Source organism: Paroedura picta, chromosome 9, assembly GCF_049243985.1.
Source record: "Paroedura picta isolate Pp20150507F chromosome 9, Ppicta_v3.0, whole genome shotgun sequence".
In the NCBI taxonomy this organism is placed as follows: Eukaryota; Metazoa; Chordata; class Lepidosauria; order Squamata; family Gekkonidae; genus Paroedura; species Paroedura picta.
In genome coordinates this window covers 16540506-16561614 of record NC_135377.1, presented here as the reverse complement: position 1 = coordinate 16561614, position 21109 = coordinate 16540506, and the positions used below count along the sequence as shown (strand labels likewise).

Sequence of the window (21109 nt, the reverse complement as noted above, 5' to 3'; positions counted from 1 at the left end):
CATGGAATAGAAAACTAGATAGAGAGAACAGAGGAGCACCCAGTGAGGTTGTCAGCTGCAACAGGTAAAAGAGTCAGCCAGCAGAAAGTCATTGATGCATAACATGAACATTCTTATTAATTATCAGAATTAACAAGGCACCTAGTTAGCTGATCCACGTGGCAGGGAACTTGTGATTGACCACGAGCCCCAACGTACACATAGGCACTTGAAATGTGCCAATCTATGCACACTGCTGTTTTTATTCTTTCTCACACTGTTTTACTTCCCCTCCTTGATTAGTTTTGCACTGATTTCAGAGCTTAACTGCAAGAAAAACAGGGTGGGGAAGACACCAAGGAATCAGGTTTGCAAGAAAGAAAGTCCCTCCACCAGCACCCTCTGATTTGCCAGAAAAAAGGAACCTCTGCTATTTCCTGTCAAGTTCTATCCAATTCTCTCCAGAGAAATTCTTTCTGAACTGGATTGGCTTGAAAACCCAAAACTGGCAACCTTAATGCATACAGTTTTCTAGTGACATTTCCCTCTTCTGCCCTGAGATGACTGGTTCAAGAGGAGTGAGTGATAAATATAAATATAAATAAACACATGCACAAATTCAACTCTCACAATGTAAGGCATTTGTCTTGGGTGCTTGTTAACTAACAAAGAAACTATCTGGAAATGTACCTGTTATTCTCTCTTGTTTCTGGCCTGGGCTTTATAGATGAGAAAAGTTGTTTCCCTCTTTCACTTTCTGAAAGCCTCTTAAACATTTGTCTTACAGAGTTCAGTGAATCATCATACTAGTGGCAGCTGGGCAGTAGCAGCAGGAAGATATTTTGGGCTTCTGGCTCTTCCTAACATTTTGTAACATTTTAATATGATAAACAAGGATTCTTAAGCTTGCAAATACCCCTAAATCAAGGTTGCCAACCTCCAGGTGGGAACTGCAGATTTCTCGGAATTACAGGTGATCTCCAGAGGACTCAGATCAGTTCCCCTGGAGGAAATTCTGCTTTTGAGGGTAGACATTATGGCCTGTTGAAGCTCCCCCCTTCCTCAAACTCCACCCTCCCCAAGCTCTCCTTCCAAATCTCCGGGGATTTCTCTGGAGTTGGCAACCCTAACTGGTCAGTCTTGTTATGCCTGGGAAGGCAAATTATGCTGCAGCCCACTGCAATAGCCTTTTCTGTCTGCATTCCAATGGATTTTAGGGTTTCTGTGGAGATCGGCAGTGGCAGACAGTTTGCACTCCTTTCTCATTCTGCCCTCTACAATATCCAGCCATAAGCAAATATAGGGTGTGTTCCAGGAAGACTAAGAAACTTGGCAATCACAGTATATAATATGGCTATGAACACACAAAAACCTCTTCTGCAATGCCCCGAGCTTCTGTGGCAGGCCTGTAGAGGCATATCGGAAAGCAAGCCAATGCAACACGTTTTCCTTGGAGAGAGGAGCTTTGGAAATCCATCCGAAAACGGATTGTTATCCATATGTCTCTACACCAGCTGATCCACAGATTCATAGCAGGTGCATTGGGGAGAGCTCTGACTCATTGCAAGCCTACCTGAAGCTGCAGTAGCGATGGACGAAAACAGCGTACAGCAGAACTAATATCTCTATGGCAACTTGGAAGAAGATGATTACAGATGTGTTGCTCTTGTCGGCTGACTGTCTGCAAAATTGGAAAGAAAAGAAAAGGTATAAATTGGGTATCACAATGACATGAATGGGTTGAAGTGGCCGGAATTGAAGCAATTAGTTGTATCCTGAGCAGGTTGAAATTAGGTTGGACTCTTTTCACATCCTTTGCCGGTGTGATCCTGCAAATTTCCCCAAAGGACCTTCACCAACAACTTAAGTCAAATGGTTTTGAGAACTGTAAGCATATATCACAACTAGACTAGAGGAGAGGTGCTGATGAAGGTAGGGAAGAAAGAGGCAGGAGGATACAACTAAAGCTTCCCCCTTCCTCAACCCCCCCCCCTCCCCAAGCTCTCCTTCCAAATCTCCCATGGTGAGGAAGCTGGTTAGATATCTTTTGTTTTTCTCTCAGAGGTCCTGTGTCAGCCTTGAGTTACCATTTTAGAGGATGAATGGCATTTATGGATGGTGTTAACTGGAAATATTATCAGGGGCTTGGATTCACACCTCATTTGCTGGTTCCCCACTCCCACTGCAGATTCTTGTAACAGGGTTTGTGGGTCCTCTGATGCCTGCACAAAGGGATAAAGAGGCTGGATCCAAGCCCCCTCACTCTTTTATAGGGCCTTGTCAAGTTTAGCGCAGGCCCTGTGGACCTCCCCTTTCTCCAAGAGAGCTTCAGCAAATCCCACCATATGTCATAGGAAGCTATCAGTGGTTCCTCAACCTAGCCCAGCTAGCCTTTGCTCTTCCTTGACCCAGGTCTGGAACTGTCTCCTATCTGATCTGTGGGCTGCAGGTGTTAAGGGTCACTGATCCACCCATCTCAAACTGGAGTCAGGGAGTTTCACCATATCCTTCTTTTTCCAACACACTGCAATTCACATAGAGATTGGGTACCCAAGACTTCTACTGCCTTCTCATCAGAAGGTTGACCCTTATGTCATTATAGAAAACATTAACTTGTCCTAGTACTGCATTCAAAGCCAATATGGTATACTCAGCTGGTTCAGATTCCCGTTCAGAGATGGAGCCCACGGACTGTGCAGTCCCCCAATCTAAGCCCTCTGGAATCAATGTGTTTAGACTAGAAAACCCTGCATATATTATGTTACCCTCTTTCACTTTTACTTGTGCTTTCAAGACATGAGTAATTCCTCATTCACTGGGCCCTGAGCTCTTTTGAAGAAGTATAGTACAGAAACAGGACACTAGTTTGACACAGCTATTGCTGTTGGTATCTTTCAGACAGATGCTGAATTGTCTAAAGGGAAGTGGCCCTGACTCTGTGACACGGCACCTGCTTGGCATGCAGAAGGGCCCAGGTTCAATCCCCAGCATCTCCAGTTAAAGCACAGTAGGTGATGTGAAAGTCTTTGTCTCAGACTGTGGAGAGTTGCTGCCAGTCTGAGTCAACAATGCCCATCCTGAGGGACCAGTGTTCTGATTAAGTATGAGGCACCTTTGCAGGTCTATAAAGGGTGTTGCTATGTGATATTGCTTACTCCAGAAATCCCTTTAGGTGTAACAAGAGAAGGTTACCCTTGACCTGTATATGAGAGTCTTATAATGATGCCTTGCATCGTTCCTATCATAAATGGACAGAGCTTTCCAGACTATGGACAACTATGTTCTTTGGTATCCTCTTCTAGTCTTCTAAAAACGCATTATTGCAATCTATTGGGAGAATATAGGCCCTTTTGATAACTGGATGGATCACAAACGTACGTCATAATAAAAAGGTAGTTTCCGAGGGGCCGCAAATCCCTGTGATACTGGCTAAGGAAACTGCCTTGCACATTATAAGCTCTATGTCACAGAAACCTAGAACTGGACCCTTTCTTAAAACAGTAGACCAGTCCTTCTCAACCTTTTCACCATATATATATAAACATAATTAACTCCCACCCATTCACGAAACCCTTCCAGAGCCACCAAGAAACCCCAGGATTTCATGAAACCCTGGTTGAGAAAGCCTGCTATGGACAGAGATGGGCGGGGAGGGAGCAGGATGCACTGCATAAGTAAGTTTTGTTCCTAACATGAATAATTTAGGCATACCTGGGAAAGACGAGCATTGAGGTCCTTTCTCATTTAGGTCAACGCTGACAAAAGTAAACTGTACACTTCAAGAACTGTGTCACATTGTCATTCCACAGCGTCTTGACTGAATGCTTCAGTCATGTATCTGCTTGCCTGCCAACATACCTAAAAGCCAGTTCATTGCTACCTTTGCCTCTAGCATGACAAAGAAAGAAGCCGAAGACAATGCCTAAAGGGATGCAAATTGGCTTCTTAGGGGCTGGGATCACTGAAGACAGGAAGTAAATTTAATATCTAATTGCACCTTCTGGTTTTATCCCTTCTAATAACAGGTTATCAGTCATCCTTGCAGGGAAAAATAACATCCCTCGTCCAGCAGGCGCTGTCAGGTTTCTCCCATTGAGGGAGGAGGATTAGCATCTCCCAGGGGTTCTTTGACTAAAACAGCCTTCAGCACATCCCTCAGTCTTACCTGTTACAAAACTGGCACTCTAGACACATCTGAAACTCACTGACATAAATAAAATTTTAATGCAAAGCGATTTTCTTCTCCACAGTTCTGCATCCTTTCCTCTTTGACTCAAAGAATGCGTATTGTACCATGCAATACCTAAGCCTCGCATAATGAGAAAACTGCTCAAGTATCATTTGAGAGTCTGGTACTGTTAGTGCTTATTGTACATGGCACCATTCAAAGACAGAAACACTGTGAGAATCTCAGATCCGCCCCCCCTCCCAACAACTGATCTATATAGTTTGAGAGTCTGTTTTGCATAGCACCAGACAGAGAGTACTATCCTGCCCATGAAGGGGAAGAAATATGATGAAACTATGTTGATTATTTATTTTCAGTTTCTTTAATCAACTGAGAATCTAGACTATAGGGTTTCCTTAATAAATAAAATAAACACCTACATAATGGAGTAGTCAGTTTCCTGCTAGGTAGCATCCTAATACATTTTAATGAAATTATACAATGCAAATATGCACTAATTATATCATTACAGACTTGCCGGATGGTTAGTCAGTGGTAGTACTGAAAGTCCCGAATTGATAATATAAATCAAACTTAATAAACCTGTTAGGTATTTTTTTGGGGGGGGGGGACCTGTTGTCCAGATGCATTAGTTTGAAGATATACAGTTTAAAAAATATATATATTAAGAGTTTCTCCAGATAAGACAGAACCAAAAACAGGCGCGTCAAAACAAACAGAAAAATGAAATGATTAAGACAAACACTTCTTTAAGGCAAATTATGCAATTTTTAAAAAGCATATTAAAGTGTTGCTATGTAAGTCACTGGCAAACCACCCCGTATTGAGTCTGCCATGAAAACGCTAGAGGGCATCACCCCAAGGGTCAGACATGACCCGGTGCTTGCACAGGGGATACATTTACCTTTAACCTATGTAAGTTAGCAGGTGGGAAGGGAGCATAGTATAGCCAGTTCTCGTTGGAAGTCAGATGGTAACAAGGGTCAGTACTTGAACAGAAGACCACTGAGAATGACCATGCAAAGGAAGGCATTGGCTGACCACCTCACTTTCCTTGAAAGCCCCTTGCTCGGATCGCAATTATGATTTGACAGCCCTTATATATGTAAGTAAGGCTCTATGGAACACTTGATGTAAGGGCTATCATCACTAACTATAATAAAGCCTGAATGGCCTGACATTTGAGCTCCCTTCCACAGAGAGTAACAGCAGTACATTTAAGTGTGTTCAAAACGGATCTGGTGGGAAATCACATTCAGTGGAGATGGTAGGGACTGAATCGACCTAGGATTGGAATAAAAGCTCCGTGCAGATTTAGCCCAGGTGTGGGCAGGAGCTTTTGCCATGTAACCAGCCCCCAGGGAGGCCACAATGCAGGTGTACATCCTAGCATCTGTTGTTTCCCTGGGCACAAGGGGCTTTGCTTCTAGTACCCAGATGCTGTTATGCTTATTCTGAACAGTTTATTTTCCATTTTAATCTGGTGAAAAGCACAGGGCTCTCTCTGGTTCAAAGGGAGAACCATGGAGTTTCTGTGGCTGGACCATCCATCTGGTTACTTCACTCACAGCTACCATGGGGTGTATGTGTGGAACAAAACACTTTAAAAATGGTGCCGGGCAGCTTGCAATATCAGGACTTTCATTAACAGAGAACATAGACTGTTTCTAAAGGAATGTTTCAGACTGTAAATAATATTTCATGATGCTTTGAACAAAAAGTTGATATCTTCATCTGTGTTTGATCCCACATTGTTTTGTACCAAGATTCAATGCAAAACAATATAATTTTTCAGTAAAAAAAAGGAATTGTGGAAATGAAGGTATCTGTTGTTTTACTTGGAGCCAAACAACAAACATTTTCTAACCTTCCTCAGCTCAGCCCCTTGATAATATGAATTCAAATTAATTACTGACCTAAATATCTAATTTGCTTGGGAGTCGAGGAACCGTGTTTTGAAAATGCAAACGAAAATCTGATCATGGACGATCCCTCAGGCTGATCTTGACAAGCCATCCATTTATTCAAAAATGTTAACCGAGGCTTCCTGGCTGCAAACTTCTCCATTGCAGAGCATTTGTTTTGAGATTTACTTATGGGGTGGATCCCATAGAAATGATCCATGCATGCAAAGGGTGAAACAGTTCTCACCGCTTCTCCTCCTGCTGCTTCAGCAGCCTATCAACTCCTCTCCCTCTGCCCCCAGAACTAGATTTGGAGAAGGGTGGGGTGGATTTCAGCCTGCAGCTAGAGTGGGGCAGCAGGAAAAATCACACATCTGTTTCCAGAATTTAGACATCTTTAGAATCTTATAATTGTCCTTCTTTTAAAAACTTATATAGCTCTTTGTGCTTCTGCACATTAAAAAGGATGCCAAAAACGCTGTCCAGAGGCATTTCATTTCAAATTTGGCATCTTTCCTGTTTTAATAAATAGCAGACGCTGAATTTACCAAAATTTTCAAAGGGTGAGATAACTGTAGTGTTCCTAATTTAGTTCATAACCCATTAAACTAGGCACTGGCTTCAAAGAGAGAGAGAGAGATGGTCTTAAGATCAGCATCGGGTTTTAGGAGATCTGCCAGGATCTGCAAAAATGAGAAGGATCTGACAAACCACAAGACTTTGCTGTCAGGAACTTGGGAGTGATCCTCTTTATGGAGAGGCAGGTCATAAAGGTGACTTGGCAGCATTTCCCCATCTATGCATGTAAAGCTATGAGCACCCTATTGGGCCCCAGAACATCTAGCCAGTAAGCAGGTCCACCTTTAACCTTGCTCCAGAAATTACAGCTGGTACAAAATGTGGCTGCCCGCTAGAAACTTGTGGAAAGTCCATATGTGGCCCGCACTCCAGCCTTTATCAACCTTTTGAACGTGGAGGTACACCTGAAATATTATTCAGGCTTTGAGGTACCATGTAAATGATGTCAGCTGGCCACACAACCTGCCATGCCCCCATGTGCAAATAAAAATAAAAAATAAAATTAAAATATGCAAATAAACATAAAAACCAACTCTCACTCCACTACACATTACCTGCAATGGTCCATATGCAAATGAAAAATGTATTTAAAAAACAAAGATATGCCTCCCCACACTCAAGACAGCCCCGATGGCCAACAGAAGGCCACCGGGTCAATTTACCCCAGCCAAGGGGGAAGAGACAGTGCTGCTGAGGCAGGGGCTCTGTGAAGCCGCCATCTTGGAATCCCCATCTGAGGGGCTCTTGAGGTACTCTTCCAGCCCCCAGTATACTGCTTAGGAAGCTCTGCTTTAACCACAACAACGTAGGTGAGTATATGTGTTTGTGCATGTGTTGGCCATGGAAACAGCAATATTTTTATAGCATCAAATTCAGAATCAGATGCAAAGTATTTAAAAAACAGTCTATAACAAAGAGAAAATAAACGTCTTTCAAACCTGAAAAGAAATAACATTTCCAGGAGTGGGGGGAGGGTGTTTATTTGTATACTGCAGACTTCATTTCTCAGAAAACATTTTGCTTGGGAAACCATACGCATCATCATGTGATTTAAGACATTCTGCACTGCTTACGATGTATCGAGCAGTTGTAGGTGTGCCCAGGCAGCACTTATCACATGCACAGGAGCTTGAGCATATCCTATGGACTTTGCAGTACCCCTCTTCAGGTGGCAGAAATGTACAGAATAACATGCCGACAGGGCAAATGTTTCTTGAAATTCAGTTTCAAGAGATGTTTGCCATTTGGCATGGGAAACATCGGCGTTGTGGCTTGAGAAATCAAAGGGTCCCCCTTCGATGTGTAAAATTAGAATCATGACCCATGTCATTGTGATTATTTTCTGAAACGCAGAATCATGGAGAGGCAGGAAACATACCAAGTCCTTCACTGTTGAACTGCTCATTCTCCCAGGCAGAATGCTAATGTGGACACCCCAGTTCTTTTCCTCCTTCCACTCTGCTGAGCAGTGATTTGATCTGACAAATGGTTTCTAGCCAAACGCTAGAATCAAAAGATGTTGTTCCTCTCTGCGTGTCTCATGAAGAATGCATGTGCTAAAGGCGTCATTTCTACAAGCAAAAATGTAGCAGCTTGTTGTCACGCTAAAGAGTGAATATATTTTAATTTCTATTCTATGACATGCATGAATAGACAACAGCAATTATGAATCAGGTAAAATTGCTTTGGTTGGGTTCGTATGCACTTATAGGAAATTCCAAAACACGTCTTTCGTGTCTGGCAGCCATAAATACATCAATTATGACCCCCAGGGAAACGAACCCACCTCTTTCTCTGCATATAATAGATATAACAGCACACCTCCATGATGGCTCATTCCTTTCAGAACCCTGCAATTTCCACAAAGCCTTTGGTCCTCATGAAACCAAGCACATTCTCCCCACGATCGCTGATTCAGTCTTCCATTTCTCTCCCTGTTGCCTCACATGTGCCAAAGTTTAGATTCAGGACATGGATTTGTATCCTGGTAGGCTTTTGTGCAACTGGTAGCTTATAGTGTAACACTGATGGTGCAGAGCTAGGAGTGTCATCACCCAAGAAACTCACCTTCATCTTTCAGTACCAAGGACAGAGTTTAAAAAGTCATTAAACAGCCACTTTATTGACCAAAAACATGGGATAGGAATGTCTTTTTAATTCATTTATATTTGAATTTATATCCTGCCACTCCTGGTAACAGGCTCATGGTGGGTAACAGTTGATGCTAAGCTTCCCAACCATATTCTGTACAATTGTGCCACTTCTGGGGTTTCTCAAAGCCTATAGAATGTTTTGGGGTTTCTCAACAGTCAACAAGTTGAGAAAGGCTGACCTAGAACTTAGCAACCCTAGAGTGAGGGAAGATCTATGAGCGATAATCCTCCTTCCCGTCGTGGGTGTGCTTCTCCACTCAGAAAGTGGTTTTTGGTTCTGTTTGTGTTGTTGAAAAGGAGCCCAGCAGTTTGGTGTGCATAAACCACACCAGTTTGTCCAAACTAACCAATAGTCCAGTGCAGAAGATAAGCTAGTCCATTAAAATCCAATTAAAAAGCTAAAAAACAGCAGAACAGCTGGATGAGGCTGTTTATCTCCATCATGGCAACCTCTCTGGTCAGGTGAGGGGACCTAAAGGTTGCCCTGCCCTTACTTGCCCTCACTTCTCTCCATTTACTCTAGGCTGATACACATTTACTGTCAGACCCAGGATAACCCAGTGAAAGGCAGCAGGAGAGAGGCAAGGCTGAGCTCCCCTTAACCACTCTCTTTGAGGTAGCTTAATAAAAAGACCCCACTCCCAGCTTTATATGAACATGAGAGAGACACATGAATAAAAACCCTTGGCTGCCCCCATCACATCTGCACTGGCTCTTAAACTCCCTCACAGACACAAAATGTAAGACATGCCTATCAGGAGAATACAGTCTCATGCTGCTTCATCGGGAAGATTGGTAGCAACAATGCTTATCACCATGGTAACACAGCAAAGGAAAGGGATGGTTTAGTACCAAGTCCATCTCTGGTGTCTATATATATATCTGTCCATTTAGTGCAGGGGTAGTCAAACTGTGGCCCTCCAGATGTCCGTGGACTACAATTCCCAGGAGCCCCTGCCAGCGAATGCTGGCAGGGGCTCCTGGGAATTGTAGTCCACGGACATCTGGAGGGCCGCAGTTTGACTACCCCTGATTTAGTGCTTCCATGTTCTGCCTCGCATCATGGCAGGCAGTTACATTTCAATGGACTGGCGTATGCCAAACATTTCTTGTTTGTTAGTTCCTGACTTTTGAGAAACAGAATGCAATTGGCCACACTGTCTGTGAGGCTGCCTCGATCCCTGGTTATGTTACTAGGTCCAAAAAGGAAGAGGGGATGGTATTGACTGGGGCCACGGCTACAAGATGGTTAGCCAACCAGTTGGTGATAACCTCAGGATTGTAACTGCCCAGAAACAAAGGGAGGGGAGGCTAACCTACTCATTTCCTGTGGCAGATCTCATCCCGAGGGGCCATATAGCCCACAGAGAGAAAGACACAAGTTAAAATTTGTGGTACTTGTAAGTTTATTCACATGAGTCAAAGCAGCTTGGAGGGGACAGTTATGGTCAGGGGGAAAAGAGGGGGAAGCACTAGAATCCTCTTCCCCAAAAGTGTATCCCCCCCTCTAAATTGAACACAGCCTGAAAGGGGTTAGCTAGCCAAGAACAACCAGCAGATACTACTCATCACGACCCTGACATTTCCTTAAAAATCCAGCTGTTCATTCAAACTTGGTATTTGCTCTTCTATGAAATCCAGCACTTGCTTCCTCAGCAAGACGGAAGACGGAGCTTTGAGTGAATACTAAGCAGAGCTTTCTGAAATTTTTATTAGATGGGGAACACATCAAAGATCTTGCAGAAGCAGGAAGAATTTTTTTTAAGCTTGAATGAACAGTGTGTGGATTGGAAAATCAGCTTCATATTTCATCAGCTCTGTGTAATTTTTGACATCTACTGTCTTCAGGCTCTAGATCAGGGGTAGTCAAACTGCGGCCCTCCAGATGTCCATGGACTACAATTCCCAGGAGCCCCCTGACAGCATTTGCTGGCAGGGGGCTCCTGGGAATTGTAGTCCATGGACATCTGGAGGGCCGCAGTTTGACTACTAGATTATAAATTGTGAATGAAAAGAGTCTGATGGCAACTTAAAAACTGAGGCCCAAACTATACGTTACATCTTCCAGGTGATTGCAACAGGGACTTCCAGGGACTTCCAGGTGATTGCAACAGGGACTTCCAGCAGGATGCCAGCTGTGAGATCCCTGTTGGAAACATTGCAGGGGCCGGATTCAGCCTGCACCTCCCTACATGCCATTTTCTTAACCCAAACATTTTGGCTTGTATGTTTTTTTGTCTTGTGGAGATGGCACATGTAAGCATCAAGTACACATGCAGCCTTCTGGGGGCAAATAAAGCCTCTATGGGAGGATTATAGGTCAAGAAAATGATACAAAGGAAGAAGGCCACTCCATTCCAAAACTGGTCCTGTGGTGCTTCTGAATTGAGCTCTCAGATGGGACGTGCAGCGGCCTTGTAGCTACAAGTCCCTGTGATAATCACATGGTAAACACAACATGTCTGTTGTTTGAACCTAAAACACTAATTGTGACAATTAAGCCCAGGAAGCCAGGGGCTGTGTCTCCACACACTCTACATCCTACTCCAACTTTGCTCTTAAAAGGCAGATCTCTAAACTTGTGATTCGTTGTGTGGTTTGCTCATAGTAGCAGAGTCCTTCATCCAAATGCCCAGTTACAGCTAGGAGATCCAGGTATTCCTGACTGTTTCCACTCAGGGCTCGGGTCCAAGGATATCGTAACTGAAGTATTATCATTCAGTCCCCCCTCCATACAATCGTATGTGTGTAGTGCTGAAAAAGTTGCGGCTGACTTATGGCGACCCCTTTTCAAGACAAGAGACTTTGGAGGTTGTTTGCCATGGCTTTTCTATGAGCAGGAAGCCTGGACATCCTTGTTGGCCTCCCATTCAAGTATTTAGCAGGGCCTATTCTACACACAATAGATAATGCACTTTCAATGCACTTTAGAAGTAGATTTTCCTGTTCTGCACTGGAAAATCCAGCTGCCAAAGCACATTGAAACTACATTATCCTATGTGTGCAAAATGGGCCCAGGGCTCTCCCTGCTTAACTTCTGAGATCTGACACAATTGGGCTAGCCTGGGTCATCCAGGTCAAGGCAACAGTTACAGCTTTTCACCTTCAAAGATAGGCAGATGCTCAGCTTTTTATACTTTGAGCGTTCCTGACTGTTTGATTCTTCAGCCTGTCATGGTGCCACTTCATGACATTAAGCTAAAGAAACTGGATTGAGGTGAGACACAGGCTTGGGTGTTAAGTGCCAGAGGCAAGAAACAGAGACAAGTTCCCAAAAATCAGGCTGGTTTAGGCAACAGAGGAGGACAACTAAGATGTGTCTGGGACAGGTCAGATCACTTGTCAGTACTGTCTATTCTGATTGTTGGTAGCTGTCTGGGGTCTCCGGCAAACTGTTTTTCACAATGTCTGTTGCATGACAAAGACCGGAAGACAAAACAACTCAACTTTTGATATTGATGAAGCTGATACCAAAGACACAACTCTCCCCTTCCAGGTGAGTGGTATGAGTGGCAGTTGTGAGTACAATCTGTGCCCCTCTTCCCACCCACCCCTCTATGAGATGTTTATTTGGGGGGACTGAGAATAGTGAGGGAGTTTTTTCCGCTTTATCGCTTTCTTTTTTGATTAATGAATTGTGCTGTTTTTATGTCTGGGGTTTTAATGAGGGTTTTATGGGGGTTTTATTCTGACATATGTAACTCACCGCAAGCCATCTGGGAGTGGCAGGTAATAAATCAAATAAATAATAACAATAACAACAACAATAACAATTATGGCAAAGGCTGCATGTGCTATTCTCCAAAGTGGCGGAAACAGTTCTGTGGCCTCTGCCCAGATCCTTAACAACAATCCTTCAAAGACTTGTTCTTCCCTATGGATGCTGTTTTAGAGTGACTTGGTACGTGAGTTTCCATGTAAGGGGGCTTATGATGTGAAACTCATGTCAAACTGCATGTACAAGACAGCAAGTATATTCTCTGCACAAGAAGAAATATCCTAGGAAACAGCTGGGATTTCAAGCAAAGAGAGGAAATGCTGACATCTAGAGGTAAATGGCACCCTTCTTGTTAGTGTGTACCATTTAAAACCAACATCAGACATGAATATAGTGCTTATATATACAATGACCTAGAAAGCCCAGTTTTTACAGATCTCAGAAGCTAAGCAAGGTTGGCCCTGGTCAGTCTTTGGAAGCGAGATCACCAAGGAATGCCAGGATCGAATGGCACATACGCAAACAGTTTCTAAAGAGGTTCAACTGTTAAACAAAACAAGGAGAATTATAGTCAATTCCACAGCGGTTGAGAAGTAATCAACATTGCCAAGGGCATATGCGGTAAAAAAAATAAATCTCAATTTGATGCAGCTTCCTTTTGAATATGTGCCCTTTTGCAGCTCGATGGATGCAGTAAGATTAATTTCAAAAATTTAAAAAATTTCTCGTTTCCATTTTTGCTTCACATCAACTCATTCTTGTTTAACCCAGGCTTTCTCAACCAGGGTTTTGTGAAACCCTGGGGTTTTCTGACGGCCCGGAAGGGTTTCCCAAATGGGTGGGAATTAATTCACTTTTAATATATATTTTTAATTTGTTAAACATTTATTGGGTGATATGACCATATATGGTCATGTCAACCCCCCTCCCAAAATGGCCAATGGTGGGCCTGGATGGAGTGGGAAGAAGAGGGGCCCCAGGTGAGCATGTACACAGCTATGCTTCCCAACCGTATTTTGATGAATTGGACCACATCTGGGGTTTCTTGAAGGCTGAAGAATGTTTCAGGGGTTTCTCTACAGTAAAAAAATTGAGAAAGGCTGGTTTAACCTATCTGAAGCTTGGCAACCCTACATGGTAGGCTTTTTTCACTTCATCTGGGCTTAAAAGGCTTTAGGGTGCCCAGTAGTCAGAGCTTAAAGGCTGGGAATGTGCCCTCTGAGGCTGCTTCTTAGATGGGCTCGTGACAAATTCTAACACGACTATAGAGCTTGGTTCAAATCCCCAAAGTGGCTCACATAAATAGCTAAAAGAGCTAATGTTGGGAAGGCCAACCTCCAGGTGAGACCTGATGATGCCCTGGAATTATAGCTAATTTCCAGACAGAGATCAGTTCCCCTGGAGAAAATGGATGCTTTAGAGCAGGGGTAGTCAACCTGTGGTCCTCCAGATGTTCATGGACTACAATTCCCATGAGCCCCTGCCAGAAAATGCTGGCAGGGGCTCATGGGAATTGTAGTCCATGGACATCTGGAGGACCACAGGTTGACTACCCCTGCTTTAGAGGGTGGACTTCTATGGCATTGTACCCTCCTGTAGTGTCTGCCCTCTACAAGTCTTCAGCAGTTTCCCAACCTGAATCTGGCAACCCATGATGGTGGCCGGAGGGGAGGGGGCTGGCAACCCTAGCTAACATCACAAAAACATATATAACTAAGCTATAAATAAAACGGAAGCATAGCTAAAACTAATGAACAATTCCGCTGAAAAGCTGCAGGGCAATCAATTCCCAGATAAGCAACAGTGCAAAATGAGGTCAGATGACCGGGCCAGTTTGGTTGTCTGTGCTATTTGAATTTACAAGAAGTGATGTGCCACTATTAGACGTGGCAATTAAACTATCACCGTCTATTTGTAACTGCAAGATAAAATGTGATGCTACAATTAAGTAGTGATGAATATGTGTACTGGGACCCTTTCATATTGCTGTTTTAAGCTGCTGCTGTCCATGGCTGGCCTGATTCCTTGTAAAATGGCTCAAGGAAAGAGGAGTCAGGCAGCATCTTTAAATCCATTTACGATCCTTTTCTGAAGCTCACTGCTCATTTTGGCTGGGAGGGGTATTGTAATTTCGGAGCTATAGTGCTAGACCGCTACAGGTATTGAGTACTTGCACTGAATTGTTATATTGCTGCAGCACTATAGTGCAAAAGTTAGAACATTTTTTAAAAAATGGGATACGCCGGAAAAAGGGTCAGGAAAAGGCATTTCCAGAGATGCCACAGACATGTCAAAACCACACTACAATGATTCAGAAGCACAAAGGACCTGTGAAAATGGAAGCAGGTTTTTTTTTTTTTAAAAAAAGGTTCAGCCTCACTTTACAAGTGGGACACAACCAGCTTTGTTTGAAACGGTAAACAAAATCCATTAGCAGCTCGAAGCCAAAACGGTTGTGTCTGAAAGGACAACAAAAATCTGTTTGAAATTGGCTGCTAAAACAGATGACAAAAGATGTCTGAAAGGGGTTGGTGTATGACCCACTTGAGGCTCTGCAGAATTTACCCTGGTCCGCCGGCAGCTGCGCTGGCTACCCATCAAATACCAGGTCAGGTTTAAGGTGCTGATGCTCATCTTCATGGCCATTTGCAGCCAGGGTCCTGCATACCTCCAGGACCATCTGCTTGCTTAGACTCCCCAATGAGTGACTTGCTCTATCCATTCAAACAGTCATGCCACTTAAAAAAGAAATTCCTCTGCCAGCAGGCAACAGAGAGAGATGCCAGGCGGTCTCCCTAGAATCCACAAAAGTTGAAAAATCTCCCCTTCACTTCCACAGGCAGGGAGTTTCTTAAAAAAAACACCTACTGATAAAAGTAGTACTGGACAAACTACTAGTGTCATTTGGCGATCAGTAAAAGACAGCCAGCGCTATATTTCCACTTAGCAGAATATACCGTCTTTAGCCACAAGATGGCAGGGATGAATAAAGTCAAGGTGCAGTTGACCAGCCCTTTCTTTCTCAGATAGTTTGCTGCCTTGTTTGTATTTGTCATAAGGAGCCGGTTTTATTATTTATCCGGTGTTTTTTAGGATTTTATTTTAAATTCAGTGAAAATTATGAAAAAAAATTCTAGGAATTGGCGTGTGTTTCCAGGTTTATTCCCCCCCCCCCCTTTGGCCTACTGTGTTTATTTATTTATTGTATTAATACTTTAAATAAAACCTGTAAACCTCCTCAGGAAACAAATTTAGCTGCATGTGTAGGATAGTAATGTCTCATCTAAATAAATAAATCCACAGAATGCGGATCTGTTTCACACTGTCTCCTCAATGATAAGCAGGTCCCAAACCAGGGAAATCTAGTCATGGTTATATATACATCATGGAACTCCATGGGTCAGTTTAGTCATAGCTAACTTAAATGCACATTAAACTTTTGGACTGGGGCTGCAATATTTATTTAGAAGGGATCAGGACACTTCTCCCAATCAAATATTTATTGAGAAAGGATTGCTCCCCTTGTCTCTATCAAATATTTAGAAGGGATTATTCCACCTGTTTCAATGGCTCATTGTGTTAACTATGAAACTAATCTAATCTCTGGTAAATTAATTTAAAGAATCGAGGCTCAGAGTCACAAATCATCCTTCCCACTGCTTACTAAAGCAGCCAAAATGATTTTCACCAGATTTCACAGCTGAAGCTGAGAGAAAATATTGACTTGCCTAAGGGCACGAAGGAAGTAAAGTGAAGTTTGAGCTGGTGGGTCCTAGGTTCCTCACAACTCATGTGATTCACCACAATCTTATACTAGGACCTATATATTTTCATACTTTAAATTTAATTTCATACTTTAAAAAATCCGAGCCATACCGGGAGGGCAGTATATAAATTTAATTAATAATAATAAATAGAAATTTGAAAAAATTAATTAATTTATTTATACTGGATTTTAATGTTAATAGTTTTACTTTTTGTTTTACTGTTTTAACATATTGTAAGCCACCCTGAGCCCTCAGGGAAGGGTAGCATAAAAATCTAAGAAAGAAAGAAAGAAAGAAAGAAAGAAAGATTTTTTTTTCTTGCCACGGAGTCACGGTAGGTTGTAAGTTGCTCACATAAATCAAAACACCATTTTACTGCTCAGCTTGTTGCAGAAGCACATTCAGCACATTTTGATTAGATGTTCAATCCTTCTTTTGGGTTGATACTTGGGGGGGGGGGGGGAGGAATGGGCATTTACAGGAAGTTGCTTGTGCACAGCACTGATTAGCCAGAAGCTAAAATGTCTCTCTTGAAACCTGGTTTGAATACTTTAGAAATCGATTCCTTTTTTTTAAAAAGGGGGGAAATGCCCATTTAATTGGATAAATATGTGCTCAGTGCTTCCCAAATAAAAACGACCTACCTTCAATTGGGAGGAGGGATCACTTTATTAGCATTTAATGATTTGGCCAGTATTGTCTGTCCAATAATCCACAACAGCAAAAGTTGAATGTGAGCTGAAAGAGGGAGAAAAAAATCACCCTGAATCCTGATTTGTCAGTTTTATAAACATTTGAAGGCATACTTATTAAGGCTTCTTCCGTACAGCACCAATCCTTCCTGCAGTTTTTCAGTGAAGGAAGGGAAATTTATTTTGCTAACCTCAACCAATAGCATGAGCAACTGATCCTGGCCCACTATAATTCTGGTGAGTACAGTGTGCCCTTTGTGACAAAATATATCTATTATTTCATTTATTCATACCTTACCTTTCTCCCCAGAGTCACAAGATGGCTCAAATAATTCTCCTTTCTTCCAGTTTATCCTCACAAGAACCACCCTGTGAGTTAGGCAGGGCGTGTGTGACTAGCTCAAAGTCACCCAGCAGACTTCCATGGTACAGTGGGGATTCAAGCCCCAAACCCCCCCCAATGGTCCCTATACAATTGGTTAAAGGTGTCATTTATATTTACTATTTACGTTTTATTGCATGGAGACTTGCTTCTATTTGTTGTAAATTGCCACGGGAGCTTTTTAGGAGAGGGGTGACTCAGAAATCCAATAAACAAACAAGTATACAAATAAATAAAGGACAGAGCATTTCACAAAATGGCTACTCCAAAACTGTACAATTGTTACCTGTAATTAGGATCTCAGTTAGGCAGCACAATCTGGAATAAGGGCCAGCCCAAGGCCAAAACAGTAATAGCAACAGATCTGACTTTTTTTTTACCCTGAAAGGTTAAATTGTCTTTCATGGCCTACTAGGGTTGCCAGCTTAGGGCTGGGAACAACCTGGAGATTTGGGAGCTGGATCCTGAGGATGGAGGGGTTTGGGAAAGCAGGGACTTCCGTGGAATACAATTCCATAGCGTCCATTTCCCTAAGTGGCCATTTTCTCCCAGTTATCGCCTGTAGAGCAGTGGTAATCCCAGATTTCCAGCCACCACCTGGCAGATAGCAACCCCGGGGCCTACTTGGTTCATAGCCTACCTTGCTGTCTGTAGGGCCTAGCTGGGGCCTTGTCTCCACCTAGGAGTCCTACTGCAGGTTTCCTCCAGAAGCGTCTGGGTGACAGCAAGCAATGACAGTTGTCAGTTGGATATGATTCTTTCTATGCCTCTGTAAGACTGAACCAAGAGGCATTCTGGAACAAATGGACATGGCAGGAATCCGACTCAGCCCGGAAGTGATTTAGTTCATATCTGCTTTTAATGTGACTGCATGAATTTTTGCTTGTCTGATCTGCTACTGCTGTTCTTTTAGATCAGGGGTAGTCAAACTGCGGCCCTCCAGATGTCCACGGACTACAATTCCCACGAGCGAATGCTGGCAGGGGCTTGTGGGAATTGTAGTCCATGGACATCTGGAGGGCCGCAGTTTGACTACCCCTAGATACTGTGCTGATAATTTCAGGGTGGGCTTAAAGTTACTCAGTTTGGTTTTAATGATGGGGTTTGGCCATTTTGTTGTTTTTGCAACCCTTTTGTTTGTTGTTTACGTAGAGTGCACCGTTGCAACAACAAAAAGAGCAGCATAAAGTTACGGTGTATATGAATAAATAATACTAATGGGGGGGGGGGGGATGAGTCAGAAACTCAGAGTACTGACGACCCCTCGAGCCGGTTGTCTGTTTGTCAACGGCAGGATCTCCTGCCAGTCGCTGGACAAACTGTTGACCTGCCTTCTCAATCTCGTACCGTTCCACCTTGAGAAATCGAGAGGCATAAAGGTTAATGCAGTGGCAGGAGAGGCGTTCATGGCGAAGAAATCTTTAGGACTGATTTGCAAGTCAATTTTACAATCACCCAGTCTGGCAACGTGACTTGGACATGTTTTTCTTAATTGCTTACGAGATGCTAGGGTGCAGCCGGGTCTTCGTGTCAGTGAGCAAGGCGAGTGTGAATAATATTCTTGGAGAAGAAATTGAACAAGACAAGGTATTGGATGCCGTTTGACACTGGGTCGCTTGCAAATGTAGCTCATTTTCCCTAGGAGAATACCATCTGCATTGCAATTAGACTGCTGCTTAAAATGCATTTGTTTTGTTTTTCCGAGCTGGAGCCACAACTCATTAGATCAGGATGCTGGAGCACAGGATTTGGGCTTGCAGTCTGTGCAAAATAATGCTTCAAGGCATGTGCAAAGTGTTTTTTGCCTCACCACTGAATAACAACAGCCTGTCTTTGCGGGGTTTGAAATTATTCAAAAAAAAGGCAAAGGAACTTTGCACAATCGTGAAGGATTTCTTGCTTGCTTACTTGCTCACAAGCCTTATTCACATGTTACAGTGGACATACATGTCTGTGCATACACCTGTCTGTTTTTAAGCGTCAACATGGTCACATTAGACATGAAATCAGGGATAAATGTGGGCTTTGAATCAGATACTAAATTATATGTGCATCGAATGTAACATGAGAATTACTCAGCATACACACAAAGGAAAATCAAGGCCACACTGAACAGAGATTATACGCCATATTCACTCTGGCTTGTGAACTGTTTCCCGGCTTGAATCCTGGGGGCTTTTCGCACGCCTTCAAAATCGCACAATGGTTGCCAATTGAAAACGCTATTGATTTGCCGTTATGCACAACGTCGTTGACAATCTGCCACACACCTGAAACCGATCCGCAAAAAGCGCTTCCTTGTAGCGCTTTCAGGGAAATCCCCAAAAGTGGATTCACCCTCCGGAAAGCGATACACTCCTGCAACCAATCTGCAACACTAGCGAAAAAGACCTGTGCGTTAACATTGTTGCGATTTCTACAAAGTCCCTCCCCCTGGCTCTCTCCTCTGATCTTCCGGCGAAGCGATCGCCATTTTTTTTCTCCGAGCGAGCGGGGATAAACGCACCAGCGAGCCTCTTTCTGTTTAGAGGCTTCCCCGGCTTCAGTCCCTCCCCAGAGTCACTAAGCACAAACAACACTTTGGACACAAACAACAGAGAAGCCTGTTTGCTGATGTATTTTCCCTTTATTTTTACACGAAAATCGGGCCCGTGAGAGGGGGGGGGATTTTTTTTTTCGCTTGGAGGGAGCGTGGCAACGATCAAACGACAGCTCAAACACACCGAGCAGCTGGATGGGTCTCTCCGTTGCAACGAATCAACACAGATTCGTTGCAATGTGTGTGTTTTTTTTTTTTAACTTTCTTAAAGGGAAAGGGGCTGTTTGGGAGCATGCTAACGGCTGCCCATTTGGCTGCTTGACGGCCAGGGGCGGGACGAGCTTGGCAAGAGCGCTTCCTTTCTAGCGAATTTTGCCGAGACCGGAAGCCTGTGGGAAACGCTACAAAACGCAACTGGATTCCACTACAAAGGCAGGTATGCATAACGACGAATTCCACTATTTTAAATGGCGATTTTTCATTCAGCAACCAATTTGCTACAAAGATCCCGGTGCGGAAAGCCCCCTGGCATTGACAGTGAGATCAGAGTTCACCCTGAAGTCATTATAGGTTAAGCAACCAATTGCTTGGCACCCTTTTTTGATAGAATTCTCTTCAGGTAAATGCCTTAAAGCAGTGGTCCCCAACCTTTTTATCACCAGGGACCACTCAACGCCGGGGACCACTCAATGCCTTTTACTGAGGCCCGGTGGGGGGGGGTAGTTTACTCCTCTACTCTCAACCACTGCCCGAGTGCTCTCTGATCGCTATGGTAATGTTTAAACATCCCTTCAAAATAAGATACACACACGCCACAACAATGAAGTGTGTTGTAAAGGGCTGGGGGGGGGGGGATGAAGTAAAGGGCCAGGGGGGGAGAAGGCGTCCTTTGGGGCCCACCTCCAATTAGTCGAAGGACCACATGTGGTCCGCAGCCCACAGGTTAGGGATTGCTACCATAAAGTACAAAAGTCAGCTTCTACGTAGTTTGGTGGTAGCTGGAGGCCTTCCAAGTAACAATGATCAGTGCAATGGATAAAAATGGCTGCTTTGGAACGTGAATTCTATTCATTGTACCCTATTGAATCCTTTAAGTATTTGAAAGGGTGTCACTTGGAGGAGGGCATGATGCTGTTTCTGTTGGCTGCAAAGGAGAAGACACACAGTAATGGGTTTAAACTACAGGTACAACGATATAGGCTAGATA

The 21109-nt window shown here is 43.4% G+C and overlaps 1 long non-coding RNA gene across 1 annotated transcript; it reads right to left on the bottom strand.

Moving 5' to 3' along the window:
* Nucleotides 1-1574: 1574 nt before the first annotated feature.
* On the bottom strand, nucleotides 1575-18087 carry LOC143844265 (uncharacterized). The gene is made up of 3 exons (XR_013233903.1): nucleotides 18004-18087; nucleotides 16934-17027; nucleotides 1575-1660 (listed from the first exon to the last, which is right to left on the bottom strand). It is a non-coding gene; the product is annotated as an uncharacterized LOC143844265 (long non-coding RNA).
* Between the last annotated feature and the right edge of the window lie 3022 nt (nucleotides 18088-21109).